This window comes from Chelonoidis abingdonii, chromosome 5 (assembly GCF_003597395.2).
Source record: "Chelonoidis abingdonii isolate Lonesome George chromosome 5, CheloAbing_2.0, whole genome shotgun sequence".
NCBI classification, from domain to species: Eukaryota; Metazoa; Chordata; order Testudines; family Testudinidae; genus Chelonoidis; species Chelonoidis abingdonii.
The window spans coordinates 11,954,522-11,966,550 of NC_133773.1; the positions used below are offsets into that span (position 1 = coordinate 11,954,522).

General features: G+C 46.4%; 1 long non-coding RNA gene across 1 annotated transcript; it reads left to right on the top strand.

Moving 5' to 3' along the window:
- The first annotated feature begins 3,197 nt into the window (after positions 1-3,197).
- LOC116814581 (uncharacterized) lies at positions 3,198-11,746 on the top strand. The gene is made up of 3 exons (XR_004371286.2): positions 3,198-3,561; positions 8,628-8,792; positions 10,999-11,746. It is a non-coding gene; the product is annotated as an uncharacterized LOC116814581 (long non-coding RNA).
- Positions 11,747-12,029: the final 283 nt, after the last annotated feature.

A 12,029-nucleotide genomic window follows, 5' to 3' on the forward strand; every position in this document is an offset into this window, starting at 1 on the left:
TTTTTTTTTGCTGAAAAATGCATTTTTGGGCCCATCAAAATTATTTGTGACATGGGATCAAATTCTGCAAATAGTTTCAGCTGGGAAAAAAAATGGAAGAAAAATCGGTGTCAGAATTTCACTTTGACAGTTTCAAAATGAAACACTGACTTTTCATTTCAAAACAGGATTTCATTAAGAAATTTAGCAATTTAAAAAAAAAAGTGAAACCCTTCCAAAATGAAATGGAAAAACTGCAAGTTTCATTTAGGGTTGAACAACATGTTTTGTTCAACTGAAAACAATTTTTCTACTGGGGCAAGGGGAAAAACTTCAGTTTCAGTTAAAATAATAGAATTGTTCTGCCAGATGCTGTGTTTGACTGCTATGCTGAAAAATCCATTATTCATTCAGTTCTGTGGCCTCTCTATTCAACTAATAATGGACCTGTCTGAACACCAGCACAGTAATGCATTGGTCGGCCCAGGAGAATGAATGTGAGACGCTTAGTTCGGCTGACCAGTGACAGTAACCCAGCTACAATAACTATGGTACGTCCCATTCAAGTTCAAACCCAGTCTATGCAAACACCACTACAATAACCCACATGGAAGATGTGGCTGCAATGGGTGCTGGCCCCGTATGAACTCATAGGCTGGATGGTCTTCAGTTGAGCATAACTTTTGGCCATTTTTGGAGTGAATGTGAATAGCCAGACAGGCTGTGTTGCATGGTACTGAGGCTTTCCCTGCTCTCCTGTTGGAAGCGGTGACCTGGGAAAGCATGTCAGTCTGTCCTTAATGGTGGGTCACGCTGGGTGGACTGTCCATCTTCTCATGCTACATGTGGATCTACCTGTTGTGGGGCTGGGTGGGTGCATAGAGGTCAGACTGCTCTCCAGCATGCTAAGAAGCTGCATAGCCACCCATGGCTAGCACTGCTGAGTCTGTGGCCCTATGTGTGTCCTCGTAGCTTAGAGTTTCAGGCCAGAAGGGACCACCAGATCATCTAGGCTGATCTCCTGCATGCCACAGGCTACCAACTCCACCCAGCTCCCACAGGCTAAACCCAAGCAACAAAATTAGACCAAACCGTTACAGCTGACAGGGCACTAGAATAGGTCAAGCCTTCAGCACATAGGGCTGGAGATCCATCTGCCCATTACCTCACCCTCTGGCTTCTCTATGCCCTCAACCGGCACCTGTGCCCTGCAAGCTGTGCATCACGCTCTAGCTGGTGCCTTGGTTCCCATGCTGAGGGCTATCGGTGCAAAGGCAAGGATGGGATTCTCTCCTTCATGTTTAGGGTCAGAAAAATGTTGCTTTCATCATAGCCTTGAACAAGGACTGTTAGATCGAACGCTGGCACTGGCTTTCTCTCTTTGAGCCAGTGTAGGCTCAAGGCTTTCATTCAGCTATTGGGGCTAATTTCCAAAGCCATGGGCTAAAAGTGCATTTGTTACGTCCACACAAACATCCTGGATTTCCTTTCCCACGCTTGCTAATCTACAAGTAAACCTTTTTGCTGGTTCCTCTGGTAAACACAAGATGCCCAGGCAGTAACGTGAGTGGCCATTTGCTTACAACCTCAGGTTAGCTGGCTCATTGGGCTTTAGCCCGAATAAACAGAATCCTGTTTAGTTTCTTACCAAATTCCATATTGAGCAAGTGCTGCAATCTTTGTGTATTTGGGTTAAACAGATCATGCTCTGCCATGGGGTTCTCCTGGCCCCAGGAGCCTGATACATTGGACCTCCCCTTTGGTTTAAGGCAGGGTTGGGGAGAGACACGCATAGCACTGGCAAGCTCCAGAGGAAAGGAAAGCAGCTGGTGGCGGCCAGCGAAACAGTAAGGAAGGCTGCTTACAAATCCCTTTATGGAAGGGGAAGAGTAGGATCAGGTGGGTAAGGCATGGGATCTATCCCTGGATTTGCCACTGACCTGCTGTTTGGCCCCAGGAAAGTCACTGCCCCTCTCTGCTTCACCTCCCGCCCTGGCTTCTTCTTGGCATGTAGATTGGAAGCTTCTGAAGTGTATGTCTCACTAGGTTCTGTGCAGCACCTAGCGCGCTTCTCGTGGCTGAAGCCTCCTGGTATTACTGCAATGCACATACTAATAAATCACTCCACAGCTGGGAAATATTGTAGAACCCTGCCCTGATGTCCCAAGAGGGGAAGGTTTGAGGTTCCCGTTAATAAGATCCCAGCTATGCTGACTAATGGTGGCACTCAGACCACAAAGCTGGGATCTGAATGTGAGTGTTTCCAAAGAGGTTTGGATTGGGCATCCCAATAAAATCCAGCTTATGGAAGCAGGTCTGAGCCACAGAGATCTTAGGCACATCCCAAGAGTTTGAGGGTCTGGTGCTTTTTTGCCAGACCGATCTTTAACATTAACTCTGCATCTCGTCTTTTGTGCCAAAACAAAAAGAGAGTGACTTTTTTTTTAAACTTTCGATTTTTAAAATCCTTTTTGTAAGAAGAGGAACACACATCACTGTTGATGCAGGAGCCTTATTGGGTTAGGTGGCAAGTATCACTCACTGCTCCTTGATTCCATGATGTAATCTTATCCTTTGCCTTTCTAGAGGCTTTAGACACACACCAGAGCCCTACAGAAGCAATTTGCAGAGCAGAGCAGGACCAGGGTCTCTTAATTAGAACTGAGCAAAAAAAATTTCATCTGAAAATTTTTCTCTGCAAAAAAAAAAAATGCAAATTCCAGGGCATAGAAACATTTCACGAATTCCTGTTGACTTTGCTGAATTGTTTGTTCAAAAATTAAAATAAAATCCCCAAACACTGAAAACAATCAAAATTAAAACAAACAAATCCTTCCATTTCATTTAGAAATTTCCTTTGATTTATTTAAAAAATAAAAGTTTTTAAGAGAAAAATAGCTCAAAGCCAAAACGGAACATTTTATTTTGGATCAAATGAAATGGTTAATTTGACCCCAAATATTTTTTTTTCTATTTGTAAATGCTAGTGAACTGAAAAATCCATTTATTGGCCCAGCTCTACTCTTCGGCTATGTATACGCTATGGTGAAAGAAACCCATAGCATAGACACACACTACGCTGACAGGAGTTTTTCTGTTGGTGAAGGAACACACCTCCCCGAGTGACTGCTTCTGTCAACCTAGCTCCTATCTCCACCCTTACTGAGTGATTGGATTGGCCTCAATTCTGCCACTGAGCTGGGGTCACTGTGCCACTCTGCCTATTTTCTCCTTCCTTAAGATGGGGATCAGGATGCTATGGATGAGAAGCGTCAAGGAAGAGTTAAGTATTCTTCTCTAGCCACCTTCTTCTGGTCCCCGACATCTCTTATTGCCCGGTGTCTCTCTGATCTTTTCCCTATACCCCTAGATCAGCTCCATATCTCTGCCTGGGTGACTCATCGCTTCCTGAATTTGCCAAGGGCTGCTGTGGAAGCCAAGGGGGATGAGTCAGCACTTGAGAGGGGAAGTGGCGGTTGCTTTGTGAGCTGTCAGCAATAGGAGGCAGCAGACTTTGGCCCAGAGGAACAGCAAAGGAGCGCTGCGGCTGTACTTGGAGGAGATAAGCAGGGAGCGGTGGTGGTAAGAGAATTGTTTGTACAAGTAAATGTTGTCCCTCTGCCCCAAGTCTCGGTAGGGATGATCTTTATTATACTCACATGAGCAATTGAACAAATAGGTGAATGATTCAATAGACATTTTGTCTCCGTATCTTTCAGCAGATTAACGTGTACAAGCAAATTATCCATTCTTTGCAAGAGGAAACGAGACTTGTCCCAGCAAGCCCTGATTGTATGGGGAAATACTTCAGTGAATGTGGCAGCAGGTTGATTTCACCCGCTGCTCTAAGAACTCCATGTATGTGTGAACATATCTGTTATCTTCCAGACACCTACACTCCACTTTTGTCATAGTCTGCCTGGAACTGATCTTATCAGGACTCTTCTTACCAGCTGCACACTTCAAGGGATGGAAAAGTTAAGGGTTGAGACACTGATGTAAAGAGAGTTGCCTTCTGAGCAACCTCCGCTTCAGGTAGCTGACACGTTCCTCTATTCGTGCCAGGGCACATACAACCGACTTTTAGCAGGAATTTGTGAGTGTGTACGTATGCAGGAGCAGTGGTCACTAAGAACAACCAACTGCAAAGCCAAATCCATATCTGCTGGGGCTTGAACGGGGTTCTGAGTCAGAACCTCACTCACTGAGGCTGTTTGCATGCAGTAGAAATACCAGCAGTTCTAGCTTCCTGTTGCAGCTACGTCGGGTTACATTTTCAACACCATATGGGAGGTGTGCTCAGAGACGAAGGTATTTCTAGTCCTGTGGCCAACTTTAAAGCACTCAAAACCACCCACTATAAAATACTGGAGTTCTTCAGCTTTGCTTCTTCTCAGTGTAGCTGCTTGCGTCTTCCCTCCCTTCAGAAGGAACTGAATAGCTCCTGGGCCTAATTATAAGATTCCGAGTCATCTCTAGGTCACCAGCTCGCATGTAGCCTCCAGACATGGTTCCTTTACTCCAGAGAGTCTTTGCTAAGGGCTGCTGTAGCTGGCCTCATGTTGGTACTGGCCAAAAATGGTTCCTGTTTGGTAGTCTATGACACCTGATTAGGGGCCTACCAAATTCGTGGCCATGGAAAAATGTGTCGTCGACCATGAAATCCAGCCACCCACTTGAAATCTTGTCTTGTGTGTGCTTTTACCTTATGCTGTACGGATTTCACGAGGAGACCTGCCTTTCTGAAATTGGGGGTCCTGACCCAAAAGGGAGTTGTGCGGGGGGAGGATGGTCCACAAGGTTATTTTAGGGGGGTCATGGTATTGTCACTCTTCTGCCCTGCTTTCAGAGCTGGGCGGCCGGAGAGTGGCAGTTGTTGGCCTCGTGCCCAGCTCTGAAGGCAGCACTCTGCCAGCAGCAGCACAGAAGTAAGGGTGGCAACACCATGTTATGCAAACCTTACTTCTGCGCTGCTGCTGACAGCGGCTCTGCCTTCAGAGCAGAGCTCCTGGCCAGGAGTCAACGCCCTCCAGCTGACCAGCTCTGAAGGCAGCGCTGCCCCCAGCAACAGTGTAGAAGTAAGGGTAGCAGTAAGGCAACCCCTGCCCCACCTCCACAATAATCTTATGACCCCCCACACTGTGAAATGTCAGATTTAAATAGTTGAAATAATGAAATTCACAATTTTTAAAAATCCTATGACCATGAAATTGACCAAAATAGACCATGAATTTGGTGGGGCCCTACCCATGGTTAAATGCAAGCCAATATTATCTTATCAGACAGTGAAGTAACCTTGTCTCTAGGGCAGAGGTGGGCAAACTATGGGCCACATCCAGCCTGCAGGACCGTCCTGCCCAGCCCCTGAGCTCCTGGCCCAGAAGGCTACCCCCAGCCCCTTCCCTGCTGTGTCCCCTCCCCTGCAGACACAGCTTGCTCGCTCCACCGCCAGTGCAATGCTGTGTGCAACAGGGCTGTGAGCTCCTGGGACAGCGCAGCTGCAGAGGCCGGACTGACCAAGTGTCTGTGCTTTGCAGTGGCGGTGGCATGGCCCAGCTCCAGCTGGGCAGTGTGTCTGTAGCACCACCAGCCACTGGTGCTTCAGGCAGCGTGGAAAGAGGGCAGGGAGCAGGGGGGGTTGGATACAGGACAGGGGAGTTTGGTGTGGTGGTCAGGGGGTGGGGGTGTAGAAGGTGGTTGGGGCGGAAACAGGGTTGAATGGAGGCAGGGATCCTGGGGGCAGTCAGGAAAGAGGGGGGCTGGATGGGGCAGTGGGGGGCAGTCAGGGGAAGGGATTCCAGGGGCAGTCAGGGGACAGGGATAAGGAGTGGTTGGATGGGGCAGGGGTCCTGAGGGGGGCCGTCAGGAATGAGAGGAGGGGTTGGAAGGGGCGACAGGGATCCCGGGGGGGAAGTGGCATGTCAGGAATAGGGTGACCAGATGTCCTGATTTTATAGCGACAGTCCCTATCTTTGGGTCTTTTTCTTATATAGGATTCTATTACCCCCCTCACCCCCATCCCAATTTTTCACACTTGCTGTCTGGTCACCCTAGTCAGGAATGAGAGGAGGGGTTGGATGGGGTGGCAGGGTCTGGGGGCAGTCAGGGGACAGGGAGTGGGGGTGTATGGATGGAGCAGGGGTCTCAGAGGGGCTGTCAGGGAACGGGGGGGTTGGATGGGGCAAGAGTCCTGGGGGGGCAGATAGGGCTGGGCTGGGCCACGGCCTCCTCCCCTAAATACAATTTACAAAACCCGATGTGGCCCTCAGGCCAAAAAGTTTGGCCCCCCCTGCTCTAGGGTCATGCTGTAGTCCTATTGCCGGGGAGGTTGTTAGAGCTACTCTGCAGACGGAGAGAGTACTTCATCTCCATTGTGAGAGCCTTCAAGTGCTGCACTGGCTATCACCAGACAGAGCCAATTTGAAAATGGAGTATCGGATCTGACCTCAAACCAGGTCTCATCCGCCATACACAGATTTGAAAGCTTGCCTGTGCGCTGAACCCAGCAGTGAGGAAGTACATGCCCGCTCTCAACTCCCTGAGAAGAATTCATTAAGTGGCACTATTGTTCCTAGGTGTTCCCAGTCCAGCAAGGTGGCGCACACTTAACTGTGCCACTTGATTAAACGATGGACATTTGGATCTTGCACCCAATTTCAGTGCCATGTCAATGGGCACAAGCAGTAGCGATGGGCAAATAACTGACTTTTTTCTCCCCAGTTTTGGGCAGTGCCTAAGGGGTGGGGGGGAGTTGAAGAAAAAAATTAGTTCAAGTCAAACTGAACTAAAAAACTCTGAAACCTTTGCAGAATTGACAAGATCTGTTTTGGGTAGAACAAAGTTTAATTTAACCAGAAATGCTTTGTTGCTGGGCACTTTGAAAGGGCTAGTTTAGTTGTGAAGCGGGAGGGAGCGGATAATGTGCTCTGTCTTAACCACTAGGTTAGACATTATGAAGACACACACAGGATGTGGAAGAGCTGAGTTCAGTTCCCCCCCGCCTTATGTGCAGATGGGCATTGAATTCTTCCAGGAGCATGCCTCAACCATTTGACTACAGGGGCAAGTCTGTCCTGCTGAAATGATTCCACTTTTTGTATAAAATACACAAATAGTCACAAAGGCTGGGGGTTGGCAGGTGAGAGAAATGACCCTGCAGTCCAGTGGGTAGGGCATCTTCCTGGGAAGGAAAAGACTCAATTTCTGATCCCTGCTCCATATCAACAGAGGGAGGACTTGAACCCGCATCTCCCACATGAGTGCCCTGACAGTGGGAAGCTGTACTGCTACACCCTCACCTCTTGTAGCTTTGTGAATGGTGCTAAAGTCCCCTTGTGAATCTAGGCCAAGAAAACTTTGGAGTCGGAAACTATTCTGCGAACATACGTCAAATTCATGACTTGTTTCAGGTCAACGGCAAGTGCATTTTTTTGGGGGGGGCAAATAAACTTCTCCCCCCAAGTGTTTTACCCAGCTCTAAGCAGTGCAGCTGATGCAGGGGAAGCGTAAAATTTTTCACTTTGACATTTGTAGGCTAATCCCAAACTAGAGATATATCAACTCCACTTCAGCATTGTCCCTGCCTTGTAAATTTGATTTTTGCTCTCACAGTCCTAGAAGCTTAAATAGATGCTCTGCACGTTGGTGCCATTTGCAAAGTGAGAGGCAGCGACACACATAGGTAGACAAATTCCTCTTTGACAAACAGCAAAGTTACAGCTAATTTGTTATAGTCTTCCCCACACCTCCAGTTCCTTGTTTGTGCATCTTATCCCCAGAGATAGATCTTGCCCCATTTTTTAGCCTGAATGCGCTGTGCCCCCAAGCAGTACTGGATTGGGCTGCAACATCCTATCTGTGGCTGCTGTCTGATCGTGCTGCTTCTCTTCCTAATAGTGCCAGCACTGGTATTTGTATTATCATAGTCCCTCCAGGCCCAGCACAGAGTACCACCTGTCCCAGGACCCAAAGACTTTTTTTTCCCACCATCCTTCAACTGCTATATAGCTAGCAACTAGAATGGCAAACACAAACCTCCTAAAGCACCAGCTACCGAAATGATCTACAAGATGACACGTTATTAAAATTTTAGAGAGGATAGAAACAAAGGGTTGTCAGAATGACCCTAGCAGATCACAAGTTTATCCAGGGAAAGCTATAGGCTTACGTTATCGATCCTGGTTCCCATGTTGCACCTTTAGCGGTGCAATGGACTCTCTCTTTTTTAGATGTAAAAAAACACATTTACATAGTCCTCTTTTTGTTTTTAACCTAATTTTAAGACCTGTGTTTTACTGGCAATAGTCATTGTTCTTTAGTTTCATTTAGGATACACTTAGATGCTACCATCACTGGCTCTGTACAGAACTGTAAGATGGACAGATATGTAGACTCAGTGTCTTTCTTTGTGTAATTTACTACTAATTGACACGTTCATGGATGCATTATAGTGGTTAGTTAAGTAAGTCTTACTTCAGCCTCTTCCTTCCTTCCCTAGCTGAGAGAGGTGTTATGACGCTTAGTTATGGACATTTGTAAAACACTTGGAGATCATTAGATCAAAGCTACTGGAGGAGTGAACAATATCACTGATGTTTGATATCGTTTCTGTGAAGAAAGATTGTGTCAACCTCCTTTTTATCTTCCAGAAATTACAACCCCGAGCCTGTTGCCGTTGGCACCGACGGCAAAGTCCATAGAACGCCACCTGCTTTCATGGGGGAATGTCTCTTTTACATTCCTCTTTTGCAAGTGGCAGGGGAGACGTATGTCACTTGTACCCTCTGAACCTATCAGGACAGCTCTGCACTGTGGTAGGTGGGGAACAGGCATTTGCTGAAGACAGACTTGACCAGGCCTTTCAATGACTTGAAATGCCAAAGCATCTTTTAAGCCTCATCCAGTAAATGTGAGAGTCATCATGAGCTGGATTGTTCCTGTCCGGATACCCATGCATGTGTGGCCGCAGCATATAAGCTGCCACATTTTGGCACTAATGGTGCCTTGATTGTATAGTCTCAGGAGACACCAAGGATTGAACTCAATTCTGACCCAGCCTACTGGGGTGAGACACATTAGCGTGGCTTGGTGTGAAAGGTTTACAGCTATTCATGCTGAACCTGTTCTGTGGTGATCACACTCACCATCTGTGAAAGTAGCTCCTTTTATGAACTATAAAGCCACATGAGAAATGTACCTGGAGCATTTTCTGTGGGTTTTACATATTGGCTTGTGTTGCCAGAGCAAATTGTGTCTGCTCCACCTGTGTAGTCATTGTAACTGCACAGACAAATTACATCTGCAGTACGGGTCCTGTGTGTGTTTGCAGTGAATGCACATGTCAATTAGGCAGCCTACAACACATGCATTTGATGATGCATTTGCTCATGCAGCATTCTGAAAACTGGCTCGTTGTTGCAATACGTTCCTCAATGCAGATGACCACCTCTCCCCTCTCAGAATGGACTCTTCCTTCAGTTACAATTGGTACATTTCAGTGTGAGTTCTTCACTGAAATTCTCCCTTGCCTGCCAGAGGGATATAAAGGGTCACTGTGCTCAGGGCCGCCTAAAGGATTCAGGGGGCCTGGGGCAAATCGGGGGAGCTGCAGCCCTTGTACTCACATGGCGGTGGTCCAGGTCTTTGGTGGCATTTTGGCGGCTGGGGCCCTTCAGTTGCTCCGCATCTTCAGTAGCACTGAAGGGCCCCCCACCACCGAAATGCTGCTGAATACCTGGACCGCCACAGGCCTAGGGCTTGTGGGGCCCCTGAGGGGCTCGGGTCCTGGGGCAAATTGCCCCATTTGCCCCCCCCGGACGGCCCTGACTGTGCTTTGTTAGACTATCTTGCATCCAAAGTAGCGATAGGCCTGAAGTACAAAAATCCATTGCAGATCCTGGTTTTCTCCCAGTTTGTGATATTCATCTGGGTGTAGGCTTTTGGTTCAAGCTGTACAGGCTGTTGTATTCATCTGGGATGTCACATGCCGTTAGCAGCCCTGGTTCAGTGAGGTGCCTAACTTTAAGCCCATGGGCACTCTCATTGGCTTCTTTAACACTGCTCATGTGGTTAAGAACCTTGTTGAGTTGGGGCCAAGGTGACATGATCTCTATACTCATCAGGACTGCATCCCTGGCAAAGGTGAGCAACTGAATATCAGCTTTCAATATTGTCTGCTGACTGAATAGAGCTGACTGAATAATGGAGTTTGCAGTTTGGGGACCAAACTGCAGAATCTGGGATGGGTGTGTGGGGAAATCCTGTTTGCATGAACAGAAACCAATTAAAATCATTGAATCAAAAAACAAAATGAACGGAAAGTTGCTTTGACTCAACTGAAATTATTGTTTTTTTTAAAAGATTTTTGTCTTCATTTGTCCTTTTTGGGTGTTTTAAATCCCTCCCCTTTTCATGGTGTTTAAAAAACATGGTCATATTTGAATTCAAAACAACAACATTTTGAAACAATTTTTGAAGAAAAAAGTTTCAAAATGAAATTATCACACTCTGTGGAATGGTTCACAACCATGGATGCCTCCTTCAGGGCAGACTGCCAGAAACCAGGGCAGAGACCCAAAACTGGTGGTGTGATCTATAATTAGATTTCACCACACCAGTAACAAATGTGAACTCCTGGATCACTGTGCCAGTCACAGACAGTCCCCTTAGACTCTCTAGCAGCCCAGACAAACTGGACTTTGTGATAAAAGGTCACTTACACCAAAAATCACATCATATTTATGTTCCTTCCAGTCCCAGGAGACTTGTCCCAGATCGACTGATACCTTAGATCTTACATCAAGAGTAATTCTAGAAGCCAGTTCTATAGTAAACTAAAGGTTTATTAGCCAAGAAAAGGAAACGAGAGTTCTTGAGAGGTTAAAGCAGGCAAAATATATATACATGTGAGTCACAATCCATAATTCCAAATGGAGCAGAGATGTAGTAATCTGCCAGTTTCCCAAAAGTCTCTCAGGGTTACCCAGAATAACACTGGGGATCTCTTGTCTTCTCGTTCAGTTGTTTCACCTTGCAAGAGTCCAATCAGTCCAGAAAGAAGGACATTTCCCTAAATCCATACTGAGTTTCTTCTCTCAGAAAACAAGCAGACGGGATCACTACCCTGTGATGATGGAGAGTGAGGAGTACATTTAGCATCTTTGCCCTCTGATCATCACAGGCTTTGAAATTAGCACTTTTCTGGTAAAGTTCTTTATTTTCATTCTGCAAGGCTTCTTTCTTGCTTGATTGGGGTATTTAGTTACAGGGGTGCACACTATGTAAATGTTTGCTGTTACATTATAATGGGATACAGATAAGTGAAACAATGCCAGTAACATCCCAGTAGTTTTCAGGATGTTTAAACACCAAATACACTCGTATACATTTAGCAATCACTTTGATCTGTATTAATACATAAGTGACTTGGCCTGGGGCTTTGGCATGAGCTGACACCTAATCTGCCAGCAACACAGAAATACTTTAACATTTTTGAAAAATTCTCAGCTGAAACTATTAATTGACTTTGACTCAAATTTATGAGTAGCTTGGAGCACAGAAAAATGCATTTTTCATTTGACAAACAAAAGTTCACCCAGCTCTAATTGTGATACTGCTGTTGGGGGCCGGGAAGCACCTGCCCCAACATCCTGTGCAGGTGGAGCCAGCGCACATGTAAGTCCAATGAGTCAAGGAATATTCTCTTGATGTGCCAATACTAGGAAGCAGAAAACTCATTTACATAACGTATAAAAACAAAGTCCCAACACGCCAAGTTCTGGAGGTGGTTTCATTTCCGGGCCCTAAGGTGAGAAATGGGTATGGACAAGCTCTGAATCAGGTGAAGAGACATAAATCTTTCAGGCCCCATCGTTTCTCCATTTCCAGCCAGCATAATCTGTGACAGACCCAGACCAGTGGGGTACAGGAGTCTGGTAGAGGGCAAATATACTGGTCACTGAATGAGTAGTTTTCTGTTCCCTGAGTGACCACAGCAAGGGCTTCACTAGAGTAATCAGGAATCTGCTAGAACCAATTAAGGCAGACAGGCT